The sequence below is a fragment of the Scyliorhinus canicula genome, chromosome 11, assembly GCF_902713615.1.
Source record: "Scyliorhinus canicula chromosome 11, sScyCan1.1, whole genome shotgun sequence".
NCBI classification, from domain to species: domain Eukaryota; kingdom Metazoa; phylum Chordata; class Chondrichthyes; order Carcharhiniformes; family Scyliorhinidae; genus Scyliorhinus; species Scyliorhinus canicula.
In genome coordinates, this window is record NC_052156.1 from 157,509,439 (window position 1) to 157,531,699 (window position 22,261).

Sequence of the window (22,261 nt, forward strand, 5' to 3'; positions counted from 1 at the left end):
AACCATCTGTGCAGAGAGAAAGCAAGCTAATGTTTTGGATCTCTGACCTTCCATTGGGACCCATTTCAGCATTGACCACATGTTGTGTTGTATTATTCCTCTCTGTTTCTCTCTCTCTGCAGATGATACCTGAGCTCCTCCGTGCTGCCAACATTTTCTGCTTTAATCTCAGATATCCGTAAACTGCAGCATTTTGCTTTTGCACTTTTTCAGTTTAATCCTTTCAGTTGCCAAGTGATGGTCTATAATTGATAAGCAGGAATCGCCAGTTTTTTCTTTTCAGAAAGTATTTTATTGAAGCATTTGTAATTTTGATTTATACCATCACTTTTGCATTGTTGTGTCACTCTACATCATCTGTTATCTGGAACAAAATATCGTGATCCACCCCTCCAATACACGCACATACACCATTCCCGGTCAGCATCAAACCGTGCTTCAGGATTCCATGACCCCTGGAATGAAGGACTTGTCATACGAGGGGTGGTTGAGGACTCTGGGTCTGTGCTCATTGGCGATTAGACGGGTCTTATTGAAACTTCCAGGATACTGAAAGGCCCAGAGAGTGGATGTGGAGAGGATGTTTCCACTGGTAGGAAGAACTAGAACCCGAAGCCGCAGCCTCAGACTGAAGGGACGGTCCTTCAAAATTGTGACGGGGAGGAATTTCTTCAGCCAGAGGGTGGTCAATGTGTGGAACTTTTTGCCGCAGAAGTCTGTGGACGCCAATTCACTGAGTCATAGAGGCTTACAGCATGGAAACAGGTTCTTCATCCCAACTTGTCCATGTCTCCCAGTTTTTACCACTAAGTTAGTCCCAATTGCCCGCATTTGGCCCATATCCCTCTATACCCATTTTACCCATAGAACTGTCTAAATGCTAAGACAAAATTGTACCCACCTTTACTACTGCCTCTGGCAGCTCGTTCCAGACACTCGCCACCCTCTGTGTGAAAACATCACCCCTCTGAACCCTTATATTTCTCCCCTCAAACCTATGCCCTCTAGTTTTAGACTCTCCTACCTTTGTGAAAATATGTCGACTATCTACCTTATCTACCCTCCTCATTATTTTATAGACCTCTACAAGATCACCACCAAACCTCTTACCCTCCAGCGAAAAAAGTCTCAGTCTATCCAGCCTCTCCTTATAACTTATAAACCATCAAATCCCGGTAGCATCCTCGTCAATCTCTTCTGCACTCTTTCTAGTTTAATAATATCTGTCTTTAAGACAAAGATAGATAGGTTCTTGATTAATGAGGGGATCAAGGGTAATGGGGAGAAGGCAGGAGAATGGGCATGAGAAAGATATCAGCCATGATTGAATGGCGGAGCAGACTTGATGAGTCAAGTGGCCTCTTTCTGCTTCCATGTCTTATGGTCTGAAGAATATCTGGACTTCACTGGACCTGCTGATCACTTTGCAAACTGCAATAAAAATGTTTAACGTGTTTAAGAAAGCATTTGCTCTTGCTTCGAGCCCCCTGCGTGGAGCTTGCTGCCAGTATACGGTTTGTTCATGCTGGGGAAAGTGCAAAGACTGCGATACAATTACAGGTCCGAGACCTCGTCTGGTCCGATGGTTTTTTATAATGTAAATGTGATTTAAAAATGAAAATATTGAATTTAATTTGCTGTGCTTATGTGATGGCTGAGAGTTGCAGAAGAAACAAATAAACTCACACTGCAAAACCCAATGAAAAGGGAACAGGCGCACATTCTAGGGCAGCACGGTAGCCGTGTGGATAGCATAATTGCTTCACAGCTCCAGGGTCCCAGGTTCGATTCCGGCTTGGGTCACTGTCTGTGCGGAGTCTGCACTTTCTTCCCATGTCTGCGTGGGTTTCCTCCTAGTGCTCCGGTTTCCTCCCACAGTCCAAAGATAAATTGCCCTGAGTGTCCAAAATTGCCCTCAGTGTTGGGTGGGGTTACTGGGTTATGGGGGTAGGGTGCTCTTTCCAAGAGCCGGTGCAGACTCGATGGGCAATGGCCTCCTTCTGCACTGTATATTCTATGATTCTAACAGGACAGCAAGCGGTTTGAAATTACACAATGTTTCCTTCTGGCATTAATTTTACTATAATCAAAGACTATGGGCGCGATTCTCCCATATGGGGAGAAATCGTAAGGCTGGCGTCAAATCCGGGCGGGTTTGACGCCAGCCCCCCCTTCCCGACCGGGAACCGATTCTGGTCCCCGGTCGGGGCTAGCATCCCGACGCCGTAAACTCCGGCATCGCGGGCTTAACGAATTTCGTTAAGCCCGCTTGCCAGAGTTAGCGCCGGCTGACGCGTCATATGACGTCAGCCGCGCATGCGCGGATTGGAAGACTCCAACCCGCGCATGAGCGGATGACGTCATCGCGCATTTGCGTGAAACCCACGCATGCGCGGGCCGGGATGCCCCTCAGCCGCCCTGCGAATGGATACTGCGGGGCGGAAGAAGGACAAAGAGTGCGCGGGCACTAGGCCCGCTGCCCGCGATCGGTGCCCACCGATCGCGGGCCCATGGCACCCTTGGCACGGCCGTGGTACTGCCGTGCCAATCGGTGCCATGGTTTTAAAAATCGACAGTTTACGGCCGTTTTTACGAACGGCCAGACCAGGTGTGTTTGCCGTTCGTAAAAACAGCCGTAAAGGGCTGGGAACTCAGCCCATCCATCAGCTGAGAATCGCTGCCGGCCGTAAAAAAACGGCGATAGCGATTCGTATCGGGAGTCGGGCGTGGGGGGGGGGGGAGAATAGCGGGAGGGCGTCGGAACAGCGTGGCCGTAAAATTTTACGAGCCACGCTATTCTCCGCACCGTCGGGAGTGCGGAGAATCGCGCCCTATGTTTTCCCACAAGAACAGGAAAGTTGACAAAAGTAAGCAGCATTTAGATCCTTTAGAACAGGGGTGGGCAAACTTTTCTGTGCAAGGGCCACATTCAGAAATTCACAATTCACAAAGGGCCGCATAGTATATTAAGTAAAATAATTACTTCACCCGGTTATGATTCTGGGCGCCTCATATGGAACATAGAACAGTACAACACAGAACCCTTCGGCCCTCGACGTTGTGCCAAGCAATGATCACCCTACTCAAGTCAACGTATCCACCCTATACCAGTAAGTAACCCAACAGCCCCCCCCCCCCCATTAACCTTAAAAAAAAATTTAAAAAAAAAAAAAAAAAAAAAAATTTCTTTTAAATTTTTTTTTTTTTTTTTAATGACTTGGTGGGCCGCAGAAATACCTTTGGCGGGCCGCATGCGGCCCGCGGGCCGTAGTTTGCCCACCCCTGCTTTAGAACCTCATTTACTTTGGCCAGGTTTGAAATGCGATGCTTCAGTGTAAAGACATAGTATAATAATCTTTAATGTCACAAGTAGGTTTACAGCAACAATGCAATGAAGTTACCGTGAAAAGCCCCTCGTCATCACATTCTGGCGCCTGTTCGGGCACACTGAGGGAGAATTCAGAATGTCAAATTACCGAACAGCACGTCTTTTGGGGAGAGCATACAGACTCCGCACAGACAGTGAAACACGTCAACCTTTTGGTTAAAGAATACGAGAGAAATAAGTGTTTAAAAAAAAACAAGAATACACAATAGATGAGTGATTGCAATTTCTTTGCCATAATACAGACATAAAACGCATCAATGGATGGATATGCCATCATCATAATCTCCGCGCCCCCCCCCCCCTCCCCCCCCCAAGTTTGTACCAAGACCAATGGTGTATGATAAAACACTTTTACATTAAGTTTTAAAACCATAGGGTGGCAGAGTGGGTTAGCCCTGCTGCCTCACGGAGCCGAGGTCCCAGGTTCGATCCTGGCTCTAGGTCATTGTCCATGTGAATGTGGAGTTTGCACATTCTCGCTGTGTTTGCGTGGGTTTCGCCCCCACAACCCAAAGATGGTCACGCTAAATTGCCCCTTAATTGGGAAAAATGAATTGGGTACTCTAAATTTGTAAACTAACAGTATTAAAACCACGCATGGTAGCCATCTACCTCCACCATAACAGCAATATATTTTTTGATCGTGGGCATCGCTGGCTGAGCCAGTACTTATTGCCCAACCCCGAGGGCATTTAAGAGTCAACCGCGGTGGCGCAGTGGGTTAGCACTGCTGCCTCACAGCACCGAGGGCCCGGGTTCAATCCTGGCTCCGAGTCACTGTCCGTGTGGAGTTTGCACATTCTCTCCGTTTCTGCATGGGTTTCACTCCCACAAACCGAAAGATACGCAGGGTTAGTGGATTGGCCATGCTTAATTGCCCTTAATTGGAAAAAACTAGTCAACCACATTGGTGTGGATCCGGAGTCACATGTAGGCCAGACCAGGTAAGCCATCCCTTAGTGAACCAGATGGGTTTTAATGACGATCGGCAATGGTTTCATAGTGATCGTTAGACTTTTAATTCCAGATTTTATTGAAATGCTCTGGTGCGATTCGTTAGGTCCCCAGAGCATTATCCTGGGCCTCTGGATTACTGTTCCAGCAACAGTACCACTGCGCCACTGCATTCCCTGCTTGCTTTTCATTGGGTTTTGCAGTGTGAGTTTATTTATTCCTTCTGCAACTCTCAGCCACCACATAAGCACAGCAAACTAAATTCAAAATTTTCATATTTTTACCACTACATGATGCCAATGTTTTGATACGCAAGCCACATGTGTGACGAGGGATGGTAACCAGTGCAGAGACACAAACACGCACCAAACAGGTGAACAGGATCAAGTCTGGCCGCACACCGTCATGTTAGCACAGCCCCCAATAAATAACTTTATCTGCATGGGGGCCACAGGCACTAGAGCAAGCAAGGGCTCATATAAATTCTACATTCTCTAATCGCAGACCCATCACTGCGCCGAGCTAAAAACTGATTTGAATGGTACCTCTTCCTTTAGTTTCGTATTTATGGAGATTTAGGATTAAATAGTTACTGCACATTGGTTACCGGCGTGACAATTTTCTGCACTTTGAATGAGATGTTCAGGGCAGCAGAGTGGCGCAGTGGTTAGCACTGCTGCCTCACGGCACCGAGGTCCCAGGTTCGATCCCGGCTCTGGGTCACTGTCCGTGTGGAGTTTGCACATTCTCCCCGTGTCTGGGTGGGTTTCACCCCCACAACCCCAAAGATGTGCAGGGTAGATGCATTGGCCACGCTAAATTGCCCCTTAATTGGAGAAAAAGAATTGGGTACTCTAAATTTAAAAAAAGATCTAGGGAGGTAAGCGGAATGTGCAAATGTGTTAATAATTCCTGGTGTACCTCTCCAATGCAAGTAATTTACTAACGGAGGCTAGGAAGACAGTTGGAGGTAGCAGTTGAGTGGCCAAGTCTAATGCAAACAACAGTCAATCATCAACGTGTATTATGATATCTTGCAGCTAGATTAATGTCCTGGTGAAAGGCTTTGAAATGGTGAAGCACAAATATAAAAGCTGCTGAAGGCAAGTTTGTGAAGAGTGATTGATATCATGGACTTTGGGGTTATATCACACAAAGGATTATCAAACAGGCTGTTTTAAAAATAGTCTTTAATAATCTGCGAATTCTCGGGCATTCAGTCAACTCTTCATGCACAATATAATCTAGTGGCCTTGTAGTTCTTGAGGAAATGTCGCCAAAACACAAAATCATAAATCATAACTAAAGAAACCCTCGCCATAGAGACCTCCTGAGGGAACCCCCCCACAGAGACCCCTGACTTAAGGGACACCACCCACAACCCCCCCCCCCCCCCCCCCAGAAAAGAGACTCCTGTCTGGATGCTAGAGAGCAGTCCAGAGAGGGGCAGTGAAAACAATTACAGCTATAACACTCACCTGGGAACACTATGTGTCCAATCCTGGAAAGGACAGCTGTGACCTGTGTTCCAACCCCACAGATCCATTAGCTGCGACCAATTCATTCATTTCTAGTAGTGGGCTATGATTGACAGCTTCCACAAAACAGCTGCAGCCTTGATTCATTGATCCCGGTTCACAGATGAGTGACACTAAGGGCTGAAACCCAAATGTTTACAAACATCAACCACATCAAAGAGAGGTAAGTGCGTTCCAATCACTCAAGCAGAAAGGGGTCTCGTTTCTGGGTGGGATCCCTTTAGTCGGGGCCCCTGGGGTGAGTTCATTTAGTTAGAGGTTTCCTGTGGGGGATCCTTTAGTTAGAGGGTCTCTGTGCAGGGGTCCCTTTAGTTAGGGGCCCTAGAAGGGGGTCTCCCTATTAAGGAGGTCCCTAGTGTGTCTATCTATTAAGGGTGTCCATGGAGGGTCTCGGGGTGGTTGGGTTAGCCTTGTATTTGGGGAAAGGGGGGGCACCCAGGCAATCCCGGGGTGGGGGCTTGCTTTGTGGTGCGGGCGAGGCATGCACAGCCACGGACCCGGCCATTCTCCGACTGCTTTTGGCGAGGGTACGGCGCCGATTTTGGTGTTGTAGAACGCACCAGTTCCTACGCCGGCGTCGACACTTAGCCGCGATTCGGAGAATCCAGCCCATAGTCTACCAAACGGAGAATTACGCCCTACAGCTGAAATCAGACTGAGCTGAGGACAGCCAAAAGTGGCCTTTCTGTTAATTTCTTGTATACATCTCAATCCTCTTCCCCTGAAATTGCTGACAGCCCCCACCCCCACCCCGCCACCCCCACCCTGCTTTAGTACCTTTCCTATGTGAACATAGAGGGCCTGTTTGACTTTGGAAGGTTGGGGTGGGGAGGATGGTGAGGCTCATTTGAGGAAACTCCCAGTGAGCTTGATACGGATCCTGACTCATAGTCCACGCACTTGCATTTTCTCACAGCAGACACCGGATGGCGATGAGGAGCTAGAAAAAGTGACCAATTCTCAGCTTGCTGTGGCAAAGCTGAGGCTTCATGAGCTAAAATCAACTAACTCAGCCTGGGTATTTTTCTGATCTCTGGAATCAAACTTGGTGTTAGGCCGATGGTGCATAGACAAGCACGGTTTCATAGCAGAGAATTTTAACCCCCAGAAAAGGTTCAAATGGAAGTAAAAATATAAAGATAAATCTCAAACCTTCCCATTTACAATATTAACAGAGTGGGATAGTGGAATTGGGGTAATCACCTCTCACTAGGGGAGGGAGTGTTGCGATGGCAAACACTGGCACGTCTGCAATGGTTCATTTAATGAAGATAGTGGGTAGTATGAGCCATAAACTCTGGAAGATCCCAGCATGGACTCCACCACCCCCCCTGCTCCCAACCCCCTCCCCCTCCCATGCCCCCACCCAACCCCCTCCATCCCTCTCCCACCCCCCCCAGCATGGACATCCCCCCCCGCTCCCAACCCCCTCCCCCTCCCACGCCCCCACCCACCCCCCTCCATCCCTCTCCCACCCCCCCCAGCATGGACTCCCCCCCCCGCTCCCAACCCCCTCCCCCTCCCACACTCCCACCCCCCCCCCACAGCATGGACTCCTCCCCCGCTCCCAACCCCCTCCCACGCCCCCACCCAACCCCCTCCATCCCTCTCCCAGCCCCCCCCCCGCATGGACTCCCCCCCCCCTCCCAACCCCCTCCCCCTCCCAACCCCCCACCCCCAGACCTTCCCCTCCCACCCACCCCCCCCAGCCTGGAATTCCCACCCCCCAGCCTGGACTTACCCCCACCCACCTTCCCAGCCTGGCCTTTCCCCAAACCCCCAGCCTGGGCTTCCACCCCCCTCTCCAGCCTGGACTTCCCCCCCCCGCCCCCCCCCCCCCCAGCCTGGACTCCCCCCCCCGCCCCCCCCACAGCCTGGACTCCCCCCCCGCCCCCCCACAGCCTGGACTCCCCCCCCCCCCCCGCCAGCCTGGACTCCGCCCAGCCTGGACTCCCCCCCCCCAGCCTGGACTTCCCCCCCCCCCCACCCCGTCTGGACGCACCCCCCCCCAGCCTGGACTCTTCCCCCCAGCCTGGACTCTTCCCCCCCCCCCCCCAGCCTGGACTCTCCCCCAGCCTGGACTCTCCCCCCAGCCTGGACTCTTCTCTCCCCCCCCCAAGCCTGGACCCCCCCCCCCCCGCCCTGCCTAGACACACCCCCCCCCCACCCTGCCTGGACGCACCCTCCCAAGCCTGGAACCCCCCCACCCTGCCTGGATGCACCCCCCCCCCCCCGCCCCAAGCCTGGACCCCCCCTCAGCCTGGACACCCCCCCCCAGCCCTGGACTCAACCCCCCCCAGCCTGGACTCCCCACCCATCCCCCCCCAGCCTGGACTTCCCTCAGCCTGGACCCCCCCTCAGCCTGGACCCCCCTAGCCCTGGACTCCCCCCCCCCCCAGCCTGGACTCCGCACCCATCCCCCCACAGCCTGGACTTCCCTCCCCCCCCCCCCCAGCCTGTAATCCCCCCCCCCTCCCCCCTGCGCATGCGCGTGGAACTTCTTACGCGCGCCGGCCCCGACCCAACATGGGGTCGGTGCTCAGGGGCCAGCCACGCAAGGAAGTAGGCCCGGGGGGGGGGAAGAGGCCAGCCTGCCGATCGGTGGGCCCCGATCGCGGGCCAGACCCCATTAGAGGCCACCCCGGTGAAGGAGCCCCCTCCACAGGCCGCCCCCCGAGTGTTCCCGCAGAGTTCCCGCTGGCAGCGACCAGGGTTGAACAGCACCAGTGGGACTCTGTCATGTCAGAGCGGCCGCTCTGCCCATCCAGGCCAGAGAATGAACAACCCCATCGATTCCAGCAGCCCACGGCTGGCGCCGCACCAAACGCGCCGGCACAAATGGCGCCAATTCCCCGCAACTCGAAGAATCGCGCGCCAGTGTCGGGGCGTCGTGGTGCAGGTGCGGCGATACTCCGGTCCGGCACGGGGCTTGGAGAATCGCCCCCTCCTATCTTTGGGCAGGGGTTTTAACGACATTGAGGCCATGGACCTTAAGATCTGGGGAAAAGCTAACAATATATTTATTTTGCATTTTGCAGATTTAGCAATCAGATTTAGTCAATCAGCCATTGTACGAAGTAAAGAAAAGAGAGTAATTCTGGATCAGATCGTGGTAAAATGAATAGGGACAGGAATGGGCAAAATTCCTTACAGACAATGGGTGATAATTTGTTAATGATGAGTTTAGGATATGTGTTGAAAACTGTGAATATTGCAGTTACGAATACGCTGTAGAAAGCCCATTAGTATGGGTGGGGTGAAAGAAATTATGCCTGGACGACATTCATGCTCTGGAAAATTTTGGGCAGATAGACCAAATTGCAAGTTAAATTCAGCCTTAGCTGGGGCAGGGGTACATGCAAAGAATTCATCGTCAGATGTTGGGGGGGCTATAGTCCCTATCAATTAGTGTTTGGTAGAAATCCTAAAATTCCGTCCATTTTGGATGACAAGCCTCCAGCCAGGGAAGGCACTACAATTAGCTCTGCCTTTGCAGACCCACGCAGACACGGGGAGAATGTGCAGACACCGCACAGACAGTGACCCAAGTGGGCAATCGAACCCGGATCGCTGGCTTTTACTGCCATTAAAAAGCTACGTTGAAATATTCATTGGGGGGGGGGGGGGGCCGATCAGGAGGAGCCAGGAGTGTAGAAGGGAATCCCATGGGTCTCACTCTGGGTGTTTACAATAGTTACCCAGACGTTAGCAAATGTTTTAATTCTTCTAACTTTTTCTGAGTAACTATCGGTGCCACCCCATCGGAGCGATACGAAGTTTGCAATTTAATTAACATTTGCAGATGGTTCCCAGCACAAAATCAATGTCCAGAGCACGTTCGCATTTACCTAGGAATATTTGAGGGGAATTCCCCAGCACATCTTTGGGGATATCCCCAAAATCTGGCGCTGGGGTGCTCAGGAGCTCTGGTCCATTGTTTTCATCAATCCATGATAATGTCAAAGGGTTTCAATGTGTTAAAAAGGCCATTCACAGGCAGCATGGTGGCACAGTGGTTGGCATTGCTGCCTCACGGCGCCGAGGTCCCAGGTTTGATCCCGGCTCTGGGTCACTGTCCATGTGGAGTTTGCACTTTCTCCCCGTGTTTGCTTGGGTTTCGCCCCCACAACCCAAAGATGTGCAGGGTAGGTGGATGGACCACGCTAAATTGCCCCTTAATTGGAACAAATGAATTGGACACCCTAAATTTAAGGGGAAAAAAGGACATTCATTTCGAGTGATGATTTATGTTGTAAAAAGCTGGAATACAATCAGATTCAAAAGGACAAAGGTCAATTTTTGGATTATTTCATTTTCTTTGTTTTTATTTTGCAGTGGAATGCAGGATTAGAAAGGCAGTTATACACCACAAGGGTGCATGGAGATTAAATGTCAAAGCTTCAGAAACGATAAAGGATTGCTAACTTAAATGATCTTGGCCAAGGCAAAGTGGGGCAGGGTGGGGTGGGAAGGTAACTTTTTTAAAAATTCATCAGTGGAAAGTAGGGACAGGCGCACGTTCAGTTAACCAGCGACACTATTCCATCTTTCCAAATGTCTCAATTTCTACAACCCAACATGCAGCCCTCGCCCTCTGACTGGCTTGTAGTATGTCTCTCTAACCTTATCTTCTAATCAGAGAGCATTCGGCTATCATGACCATTTTGGGGGAATTCATCCTAAACACCTGACTGCACCTTTCCCCGTCTTTCATGGGCACCTACTGCTGCAGACATCTCTCCTGCTTTTGAACACTGTAGAACATTCTGCAACAACCCTGGGTATGTGCAAGTTATTGCCGTTGTTAATAGGGATGTATAACACTCCTCGAACGCTGTACAGAATAGTTACTTTCTGAGATAGACCCATTACCTGCATTGACCACAGTACACAGAGGAGAGCAGCGTCAATCGTCAGTGTGTGCCAGGCTAACGTTGGTGCACAAAATCTGTACAAACTGGTTGGAACAGTCTGGAAAAACCCCAGCGAATCCAGTGTTTGTATTCAAAACAAAATGCATGTATTCCCAAAGCACTTTTTCCACAAATCTCTTCCAAAATACACTCTTGTATGTAGCCAAAACTGCCTTCAGATTGGCACAGTTTTAATTAGACTGAGGGAGACTATCTTCCTAAGTTTCCATTACTAAAGCTGGTACTCCCGCGAGACAAGGGTCTTTTGTCAGCCGACGATCCTCTCTGGTTGAAGGAACTGGATTCAGAAAGAAATGCCCTGAAGCTAGTTCATCTCCCACCCTGTTCGATACATCAACAGGCTCAAATAGAAACAGAAAATGATGCACAAACTCAGCAGGTCTGGCAGCATCTGTGGAGAGAGAAACAAAAGTTAATGTTTTGAGTCTGTATGAGTTCAACCTCAATGTCACTGTGTCTGGCACTGACTCTCGGTGATTTGGTCACCTCTCCCCTCGCCCGGTTTTAAATCAAGGTTCAGCCCCTCTTTCGACTTTTTGAAAACAATTCTTTCTCGAGCCCATGATCTTACTTAATTAGCATGGGAGCAATAATAAGAGAAGTGACGCAGCTCGGCTCATAATCCAGAGACCAGGATAAATACTCCGGAGTAAGGAATGTCCACCATAGAGATTGAGAAATTAAATGCAGTTAATAAATCAATCTGGAATAAAACCAAATAATGGTGATCGCGAAACGACTGGATTGTCACACTAACTCAACTGGTTCGCTCATGTCCCATAGGGAAGGAAATCTGCTATCCTTACTCAGTCTGGCCTACATGTGACTCCAGGCTCAGCAATGTGGTTGACTCTTAACTACCCTCTGAAATGGCGTAGCAAGTCGCTCGTTCAGTGATGGACGACCTTAGCTATTGTGTAGGCCACATGAGTGGCCCTCTTTCATCTCACTGGGCTGTAAGATTGAAATTGGGCTTGTTCAATAATCTTTTTTTTATATAAATTTAGAGTACCCAATTATTTTTTTCCAATTAAGGGGCAATTTACTTGCCCTGCACATCTTTGGGTTGTGGGGGCGAAACCCACGCAAACATGGGGAGAATGTGCAAACTCCATACGGACAGTGACCCAGAGCCGGGATCGAACCTGGGACCTCGGCGCTGTGAGGCAGCAGGGCTAACCCACTGCACCACTGTACTGACGAATCATTCATATATTAATAGAACTTTCATCAACTTCAAATGGTAGCAACAAAAGAAATATTTACACTGGGCGAGGAGGGAGCACACGGCTCTCACAGTCAATGTTTTTTATCATAGAATTTACAGTGCAGAAGGAGGTCATTCGGCCCATCGAGTCTGCACCAGCTCCTGGAAAGAGCACCCTACCCAATGTTAACACCTCCACCCTATCCCCATAACCCAGTAACCCCACCCAACACTAAAGGCAATTTTAGACACTAAGGGCAATTTATCATGTCCAATCCACCCAACTTGCACACCTTTGGACTGTGGGAGGAAACCGGAGCACCCGGAGGAAACCCACAGACACACGGGGAGAATGTGCAGCCTCCACACAGACAGTGACCCAAGCTGGAATCGAACCTGGGACCCTGGAGTTGTGAAGCGATTGTGCTATCCACACGCTCCTCACTTCATTCTCCCTGACTTTACATGCGAATCATTTCATTGATACCGGTAGGAAAAAAATTGGACGGAAATCAGCAGAATGTAGCGACCCTGCACGTGGGCAACGGTCAACAAAACGTATCGTAGGCCCCACTCAGAAACCAGGTGGGCCGCCTGTGGTCCCCTGGATCGCAGTTTACCCACCACTGTGCTCAGTTGTATTCAAGAACGCAGAGCACCACTATCTGCTTCTCTGAGGCAGTGAAGGGTGTGGAATGAATACTGTGCTTGCAGCAAGTCCAAGAAAGCAAAAAGGATGTCAACATTTTCAGTAGAGATACATCCCATGAATGAATTAAAGAAAAAAACATGTTTGTAATTTCACTAAAGCTGGAGCATTGATTAAGGAGGAGCAATATTTTTGCTGTTTGCCTTGTGGAATCGACGCTGGAAGCATTGCTGTGCCAATGAATATCGCCCCTAAATCTTCCCCATTGTCAATCCAGCCTTGGAAATATATGTATTGTACCAGTTAAAGCTCTTGTAATGTAATCTAGCTATTAGAAAATAAAAATAATGAATGTCTGGACACTGGCTATGCTCCTGTGCCTTTTAGAACAGTACAGCACAGAACAGGCCCTTCGGCCCTCAATGTTGTGCCGAGCCATGATCACCCTACTCAAACCCACGTATCCACCCTATACCCGTAACCCAACAACCCCCCCCTTAACCTTACTTTTATTAGCACACTACGGGCAATTTAGCATGGCCAATCCACCTAACCCGCACATCTTTGGACTGTGGGAGGAAACCGGAGCACCCGGAAGAAACCCACGCACACAGGGGGAGGACGTGCAGACTCCACACAGACAGTGACCCAGCCCGGAATCGAACCTGGGACCCTGGAGCTGTGAAGCATTTATGCTAACCACCATGCTACCCTGCTGCTCTCTGTAGTTCCTCATTATTTGATTTACAGGGATAAAGGAATCTCTCATTCCCGTTGCCACAGTGAGTGGATGGAGTGAAGAACTCGCAATGAAAGTGCTGGAGAGGATTTGTTCACCAGCAGCGAGTGTTCGACTATAGAAGGAGGCTCTTTGATTCATAACTCTTTGAAAGAGATATCCAATTAGACCTCAAATCTTTAATGAGAAGGAAAACCATGCATGTTAGAGATGTCAAATAGAACAAGAAAGAGCTAAAACTCTACAATGTCTGAAACGGAACTTTCAAATATAAACCCTTGTTTTTAATTGTGATAAAGATGCAGGTTGGATTGTTAAGAACTTCCGATGCTAGTCCTACATTTTCCTTTAAGCTAGTTAGTATACTAAATTGTTTCTCTTCACAAATCTTCCTTTAAGCTGGTTAACTGGTGATCTGTGATTCCACTCCAATCATTTTCCTGATTTACCTTTTCCACATTATCGTTGAGATCACCACTCGGATGTTTCCTTTGAAAGTTGTAAAAGGACACGGCTTCAATCCTCAAGTTTGTTGCCTCATCACCCAGACCTCTGACACTGGTGGATCAGCTAGTGGCTCCTCTCAACGTTCCCTTGACTGGCTGGATGTCTCCCTTGGGTATTGCTGACCGGTACCAGACACAGAGCTCAAGGTGTGGGCTGTCCTGGGCAGTTTGAGCACGATTTCCTCTGACGCATCATCTGTGTTATACGTGGTAAATTGTAAAAATATATCCTGACTGATCTCCCAGGATGTTGGCAAGGAAGAATGGGTCTGACTCGTCCCATTCATCTGTGTGCGTCATTGAGAGAAAAGCTACGCACCGGTTTGTGCAGGGAGAGGTCACATTGACCCCAAACTAAAGCTTGAATAAGGCAAATGAGTATTTCAATTTGAACCAAGTACTGAGACTACACATTGTTCCATCACTAATATATTGTGACGTATTCGTGAAACTTCAAAATGTTACTTGAAGGCAATGATTTAAAGAGAGGCCATTGTTCGGTTGGAATTTAACACTCAGCTGGCAGTTCATAAATGAATTCGGATCTAGTCCCTCCTTGATTAATTTTTCAAAAATAAATTTAGAGTACCCAATTCATTTTTCCAATTAAGGGCAATTTAGCGTGGCCAATCCGCCTACCCTGCACATCTTTGGGGGCGAAACCCACGCAAACACGGGGAGAATATGCAAACTCCACACGGTCAATGATCCTGAGCCAGGATCAAACCTGGGACACCGACACCGTGAAGCAGCAGTGCTAACCACTGCGCCACCGTGCTGCCCTCATTAGACCAGCTTTTATTTCCAGATTGACATGTATTCCAGAGCATTAACCTGAGCCTCTGGATTACTATATGTCGTGATGTAAAGCTGTGAGTATCAGAGAATCTGTTTCAGTCCAATATTTTTCATATATTGAAGGGGTGATATTAAATGGGAAGGACAAGTTGTGAAAACAGAGGAGTAAGTGAGATAGAGATTTTGATGAATAGCTTTTTTTTTAAAAATAATTTTTATTCAAATTTTCACAAAATATCAATAACAAAAAATATCAGGAAAAGAAAGAACAAACCCCCCCCATGTATAAAAAAAAGAACAGATAAATTAACGCCCGTCATTAGCAATGAACAAATATACACGTCCCTTCAGCCCAAAACAAAGAAAACATCCCACCCCCACCAACCCCCCCCCCAACCCCACCCCCCCCACCACCCCCCCAACCCCCCCCCCCCACCCAACCCCCCCACCCCCCCCCCCAACAACCCCCCCCCCACCCCCCCAACCCCCCACCCCCAATCTTTGGCCCTTGGCTGCCCAGTAATTACAGTCACCAGGTTGTAAATTTAAACACATTAATTTTATTAACACCAAGAACTATAATTAAATATGCAGCAGATAAGGGCAGCACAGTGGCACAGAGGTTAGCATTGCTGCCTCACGGCACCGAGGACCCAGGTTCGACTCTGGGTCACTGTCTGTGTTGAGTTTGCACATTCTCCCCGTATTTGCGTGGGTTTCACCCCCACAACCCAAAAGATGTGCAGGGTAGGTGGATTGGCCATGCTAAATTGCCCCTTAATTGGAAGAATGATTGGGTATCTAAATTTAGTTTAAAAAGAATATGCAGTAGATACAACTAATTTTTAACCCCCCCCCCCCCCCCCCCCCAACGTGGACTTTCCCATCCTCCACGCACACAGGACAGATAAACTCAGAGGAGGAAAGAGGGGTGAAAAATTATGTAAAAGGGCTAAAAGTCTTTGCTTCAGATGGTTGTCTCATAGCACACCTTCCTTCAATGTAGGCTTTTATTTCAAGGTTTTCACTGTAGATTCATTCAGATTTAATGTACAGTTATGCAACTTTGCTGGAGAAAACATGAGGGAGAGCGCATCCTCTGAGCATCCAGGACTCCAATTGTCCTTTCCCTGGCTCTCACTCAGGCGAGACCCAATCGCCGCCCGTTACTAGGCAGAATACGGCTTCTTGGACAATTCATTGGCCACCAGCCAACCAATCAAACTGAATCCCACCGATCTCTTGGTGCTGAAAATTCATGGTTCTGCTGTTTAAAGCTAGCACAGTGTTCTCTCTTTTGAATTCCTCACTCCCCCTGCTCGACGTAAACATATATGTCCATTAAGTATCCATGGAGCAAAATGATAGCAGCATAAATAAAGAAAGGGGAAATAAGGGAATCAACCCTTATTATAAATAATATTCCCTAATAAATAAGGGAATCGACCTTATATGACAAACTACACCTAACCGTTTTTTTCCAACTATTGTGGTGTTTAACTTGGATCTGCCATATTTGATGTCAGTGTTGTTGGTCAAGTTACAGGACATCAAGTGATATATGGCAGTCTTGATCTTTCTGGGAGGGCTATTTGTGACAAGCCAGGTGGAAAGTTTCCGGGAGATAGAATTCACAAGAAAATCTATTCCTCATGGTGCTGGAGGTGATGACAATGTCAGGGTGAACCTTCTTCTTTCAACACTTGGTAGAGAACTGCAGAGAGTTCTGCTTTCTCAAAGAACAGCAAAGAACAAAGGAAAGTACAGAACAGGAACTGGCCCTTCGACCCTTCAAGCCTGCGGCCACCATGCTGCCCGTCTAAACTAAAATCTTCTACACTTCCGGGGTCCGTATCCCTCTATTCCCGTCCTATTCATGTATTTGTCAGGATGCCCCTTAAACGTCACTATCGTCCCTGCTCCCACCACCTCCTCCGGCAGCGAGTTCCAGGCACCCACTACCCTCTGTGTACCCCCCGCACCTTAAACCTTTGCCCCCTAGTAATTGAACTAGTAATCGATCTCCCTTCCCATTTCCCCAAGGCTTAATTTACAACACAGCTTCCTGACATCAAGAGTGAATTTTGCTTCAATGAAATGAGGAGGCTTATGTAATTCATGCTTTCAGGGCCGTTAAGCTAATTTGGATCAATTGTTTCTCGTGAATTATTATTTGAATGTCAGCCTTCAGAGTACACGCATTTTCTCTCAGTTCACGGAGGAACAGTTGTCTGTTGCACTATATTTGCAAATTACTGAACCTATCAATAATTTATTTTGTTGTGTAAAATAAAGGATCAGATTTCGGCATATACAAAAGGATGAAATCTGGGCAGCACGGTGGCGCAGTGGGTTAGCCCTGCTGCCTCACGGCGCCGAGGTCCCAGGTTCGATCCCGACTCTGGGTCACTGTCTGTGTGGAGTTTGCACATTCTCCCCGTGTTTGCGTGGGTTTCACCCCCACAACCCAAAGATGTGCAGGGTAGGTGGATCGGCCACGCTAAATTGCCTCTTCATTGGAAAAAAAATAATAATTGGGCACTCTAAATTTATTTTTTTTTAAATAAAAAAAAGGACGCAATCTAACGGAATTGGAAAAGTGTCCGGCATCGAGTGGGTTCAGCCAGGAGTTTCCCCGCGTTCGGAGCACCGAGAAAGACCACGCTATTGAACGGGACTTTGTTGCAATCCAGGGCCTCAGCGGCAAACCCCCCATCGAGGCCGCATTTGTCCCGTTTCCTGCTCCGAGGAGCCCCACTCGCCACAACTCCCTCAGTGAAGGAGGAGGTCAGGATGCCATTTTTCAATGGTGTCCCGATTCTTTGGCACCCCCCCCCAAAGCCCCACTCATCTACAAGAGGGTCTTCGCCCCCCCCCCCCCCCAACACCCCACCTCACACAGGTAGGTACCCCCCGGAGCCAATTGCCGGCGCAGGAACAATGCCAGACAGGCACCTTGGCACTGCCCATCTAGCAGTACAACTGGGCAGTGCCAGGCAGGCACCCAGGTGGCACCACCAGGGTACTCAGGTGGCACCAGCGATGCCAGGGTGGGGCACTGCCCAGAGGCCTCTGATCCCTGGGAGAACCCGCCAAGTGCCATTCCGCTTGGTCCCTGTTTGCAGGGACAAGTACTTATCAGTGCTCCCCTAAGGTCCCCGAGGCAAATGCTTTCGATCCCAATGCCTCGGACACATCAGGCAAGCTGCATATTAGAGTGAGACAAGCTACTCACTCGAATATGCAGATTTGCCAAATACTGATCCTGCCCTCAATGGGCTGGATCTAGGTCGCAATGTCTCGCCAGATCCCGTGTGCGATCTGGTTAGATCCCATAAGAGGCATCTCCCGGCATCCAGCGACCACATCGCGCCCCCATTCGCCCGCAAAGGGGTGTGACGGGTAGATTGCGCCCAGAATGTTATTGATATATCTATCAAACGCAATGCAGTAATTATAGGGGCAGATTCAGCCTCCCACATGGGAGACTGATCAAGCAGGTAAGAGCCGATGGGATCCAGGGCAAATTGACAAACTGGATCCAAAATTGGCCTAGTGGCAGGAGGCAGGGGTGTTGGTTGTCGGTTGTGTTTGTGACTGGAAGCTTGTGGTGTTCCGCAGGGAATGGTGCTGGATCCCTTTCTGTTTGTAGTGTACATTAATGATCTAGATGGGAATGCGGAAGGTGGGAGTAAGTTCTCAAATTCATTCATCAGATGCTGGCGTCGCTGGCAAAGTCTGCTTTTGTTACCCAAACCTATTTGCTTTTGAGAGTGTGGCAGTGAGGCACAATTGTCCATCTCTTGCGGTACTCCCTCACTCCCTATCTCACTCATCTCTTCCAGTCCGGCAGCCCTCTCAGATATTTGCGCTCATTTCATTCTGACTGCTTGAGTATTCCTGATATGAATTTTTCCATCATTGGTGTCCGTGCGTCCAGCAGCCTGGGCCCCAAATACTGCAATACCCTTCCAATATCTCGCCAGCTCTCTCCCTCGCTTTCCTCCTTCAAGCCTACATTGTTAACCAAGTCTTTGGTCACCTTTACACCTTCACAGCTCAGTCTCATATTTTGTTTTATGGGCAGCACGGTGGCGCAGTGGGTTAGCACTCCAGCCTCACGGAGCCGAGGTCCCGGTTCGATCCCGGCTCTGGGTCACTGCCCGTGTGGAGTTTGCACATTCTTCCTGTGTCTGCGCGGGTCTCACCCCCACAACCCAAAGATGGGCAGGGTAGGTGGATTGGCCACGCTAAATTGCCCCTTAATTGGAATAAATAGATTGGGTACTCTAAATTTATAAGAACAAAAAAATAAAAAATACTTTGTTGTACAATAATGCTGTGGGGTTCCCTGTGATGTTTCATGATGAAAAGGTACTGTATAATCACAGATTCACACAGTGCAGGAGACCATTCGGCCCATCGAGTCTGTACCGACACATGACAAACACCTGACCTGCCTACCTAATCCCCATTTAGCAGCACTTGGCCCACAGCCTCGAATGTTATGACGTGCCAAGTACTCATCCAGGTACTTTGTAAAGGATGTGAGGCAACCCACCTCTACCACCCTCCCAGGCAGTGCGTTCCAGACTGTCACCACCCTCTGGGTAACAAAACTTTTCCATGCATCTCCCCTAAACCCTCCGCCCCTCACTTTGTCCCCTCGTGACAGACCCTTCAACTAAAGGGAACAGCTGCTCCATATCCACCCTGTCCATGCCCCTCATAGTCTTGTCCACCTCGATCAGGTCGCCCCTCAGTCTTCTCTGCTCTCGCAAAAACAACCCAAGCCTATCCAACTTCTCTTCATAACTTAAACGTTCCATCCCAGGCAACATCCTGGTGAATCTCCTCTGCACCCCCTCCAGTGCAATCACATCTTTCCTATAACGTGGCGACCAGAACAGCACACAGTACTCCAGCTGTGGCCTCACCAAAGTTTTACACAACTGCAACATGGCCTCCCTGCTTTTGTAACCTATTAATAAAAGCTAGTGTTCCATATGCCTTTTTCACTACCCTATAATCCCTTCTGCCTTCAGAGGCCTAAGGACAAACACACCAAGGTCCCTTTGTTCCTCGGAACCACCCTATGTCAGGCCATTATTGAATACTCCCTTGTCAAATTATTCCTTCCAAATTGTTTCACTTCATATTTTTGCGAGTAAAATTCCATCTGCCACTTATCTGCCCATTTGACCATTCGGTCTATATCTTACCCAAGACACTCAATCTCACTGTTACCCACCCGGCCAATCTTTGTGTCATCCGCAAATTTACTGATCCTACCCCCACATAGCCATGTACGTCGTTTATATTTGTTCACTTTTAAGGCTGCCAACACCTCCAATACCTTTTCACTCCCTGTGTCAATTTGCTCACAGTCTCTCTCTCTCCCTGAATTCCATACCTACATCCTCATTCTCTTGGGTGAAGACGGATGTGAAGTATTCATTCAACACCCTGCCAATGGCCTCTGGCTCCACCCACAGATTGCCTCCTTGTCCCGAAAAGGTCCTCTTACCCTAGTTATCTCTTCCCATTGATACGCTTACAGAATATCTTGGGATTTTCCCTACTTTTACCAGCCAGAGCTCTCCTGCTTGTTTTCCTAAGCTCCATCCTTCACTTTCTGTACTCAACCAATGTCTCGGCTGATTTGCTCCCCTTCTACTTGCCAAAAGCCTTTCTTTTCTTTATCATCGTATGCTAAATATCTCTGGTCATCCATGGTTCTCTGGGCTTGTTACTCCTTCCTATCGCCCTACAGGGAACATGTTGGGCCTGTACTCTCCCCATTTCCTTCTTGAATGCCCCTCATTGTAACACGTTGCTGTATTTGCATTTGGGCTGAAGATTACTCTGCAGAAACGACGTGATGCTTGTCCTGCAATAAAGTTATGAGGTCTACAAAATTATGAGCGGCATAGACAGAGTGGATAGTCAGAGGCTTTTTCCCAGGGTAGAGGGGTCAATTACTAGGGGGCATAGGTTTAAGGTGTGAGGGGCAAGGTGTAGAGGAGATGTACAAGGCAAATTTTTTACACAGAGGGTAGTGGGTGCCTGGAACTCGCTGCCGGAGGAGGTGGTGGAAGCAGGGACGATAGTGACATTTAAAGGGCATCTTGACAAATACATGAATAGGATGGGAATAGAAGGATACGGACCCAGGAAGTGTAGACAATTTTAGTTTTGACGGGCAGCATGGTCGGCACAGGCTTGGAGGGCCGAAGGGCCTGTTCCTGCGCTGTACTTTTCTTTGTTCTTTGTTCTTTGAAACACTGGGACATTCCTAAAGTCACTTGAGTGCAACCACGATGTTACTCCCAGGGGGTGGGGGGGGAGGTTCCACACAAAACACCCTGTTGCTAGCCAGCAGTCCTGCAGCCCAAGACAAGGGAAAGCAAAGACTGAGAGACGCCAGTTTAAGTGTCGAAATACATTCTTTCATAATGTGAAAGACTGAGTGGCAATTTAGATAAATCCACTTAGCCAATAAACATAGAACATAGAACAGTACAGCACAGAACAGGCCCTTCGGCCCTCGATGTTGTGCCGAGCAATGATCACCCTACTCAAACCCACGTATCCACCCATAACCCAACAATCCCCCCTTAACCTTACATTTTAGGACACTACGGGCAATTTAGCATGGCCAATCCACCTAACCTGCACATCTTTGGACTGTGGGAGGAAACCGGAGCACCCGGAGGAAACCCACGCACACGGGGAGGACGTGCAGACTCCGCACAGTGACCCAGCCGGGAATCGAACCTGGGACCCTGGAGCTGTGAAGCATTTATGCTAACCACCATGCTACCGTGCTGCATGAAGGTTTATAAGTCGACATATGGTTTTTAGTCAACATACTTGAAATTAGAGCTGGCAAGTCCGCAGTATTTTCAAGATGCTTGCTGTGACTGTAATAACCGATTTCTGGACTTCTCAATGTACAGAAACGACTCCAGCTTGGTATTTTGTTCGAACACTGGTCTGGCCTTTGGGGTAAAAATTAGATTATCTTTTCTTTTTAAAATTTTTTTTAGAGTGCCCAATTCTTTTTTTCCCAATTAAGGCGCAATTTAGCGTGGCCACTCCACCTACCCAGCATATCTTTTGGGTTGTGGGGGTGAAACCCACACAAACATGGGGAGAATGTGCAAACTCCACACGGACAGTGACCCAGAGTCGGGATCAAACATTGGACTTCGGCGCCGTGAAGCAACAGGGCTAACCCACTGCGCCACCGTGCTGCCCTAAATTAGATTATCAAGGATTATGCAACCCATCTGATTTTAACCAAGAATAATTAAATATGCCAGAACACATCATATCTTACATCTTCCTCCAATTCATAAGTAGCTGGAAATCTTTACATTTTAAAAACATTTTGCAAGCATCGCAGACAGAGTTAGAATGAAACGCCCATTAATCTGCATCAACTCAACTCTGTTTGACATTTCATCGAAAGTATGGCGACTCTCTCAGTGCAGAATTCCCTCAGTAGACGTTGAGCAGTTATCAAATATTATTTTTTATTCATTG